The 657-nt window shown below is 59.4% G+C and overlaps 1 pseudogene; it reads right to left on the bottom strand.

Annotated features, from left to right (window-relative positions):
* Positions 1-286: 286 nt before the first annotated feature.
* Positions 287-657, bottom strand: part of LOC119333696 — a 3,199-nt pseudogene continuing 2,828 nt past the window's right edge.

Here is a 657-nt window from a genome sequence, read left to right as displayed (position 1 = left end):
AAATATCACAGCATCTCCACTTGTTCGGCCCCCCAGCGCACCCGGCGATTGCGTTTTGGCCCATGTGCCGACGGTTTTTTCGCCCTCAGGGCGATCCAGTTCCCAGCTGCAGCCCCAGGTTTCGGTCCCCAAGACACACATAAATTCAAACTTGTGTTTCCCCACAAGTTCGGCGATCAAAGACGACCTGCCACAAAGTTCGGCGATCACCATGCCACAGTTCGGCGATCAAACATACACGAAAGTTCGACGTTCAAAAAAAAGGACTCGTAGACAAAGGAATGCATCAAACGAAGGGCTCCTTCGGCGTGGGACTGGCCGGCGTCGGCGTGGCTTCTGTGCTTGGGCCGGTCGGCGTCGGCGTGGCTTCTGTGCTGGGCATCGGCGTGGCTTCATCACTCGGGCTGGGCATCGACATTGGGGTCGACGTGGGCGTAGGTGTTGGGGTCGGCATGGGCGTAGGTGTTGGGGTCGGCGTGGGCGTGGGCGTGGGCGCGGTGGTCAAAGACATCTGGTTCAAGATGAGGCCGCGCTCCTCTAGGTACCACGCCTTGACCTGCTCGTCCATCGTCGACATGTCCGTCCCCATCAAGAACGCTAGGTCGGTGTTCCTCTTCTTCGCGGTGACATTGGTCCAGAGTAGGCAGGGCCGACCCT

Source organism: Triticum dicoccoides, chromosome 7A (genome assembly GCF_002162155.2).
Source record: "Triticum dicoccoides isolate Atlit2015 ecotype Zavitan chromosome 7A, WEW_v2.0, whole genome shotgun sequence".
NCBI lineage: Eukaryota > Viridiplantae > Streptophyta > Magnoliopsida > Poales > Poaceae > Triticum > Triticum dicoccoides.
This window is presented reverse-complemented; position numbering and strand designations above follow the sequence as displayed.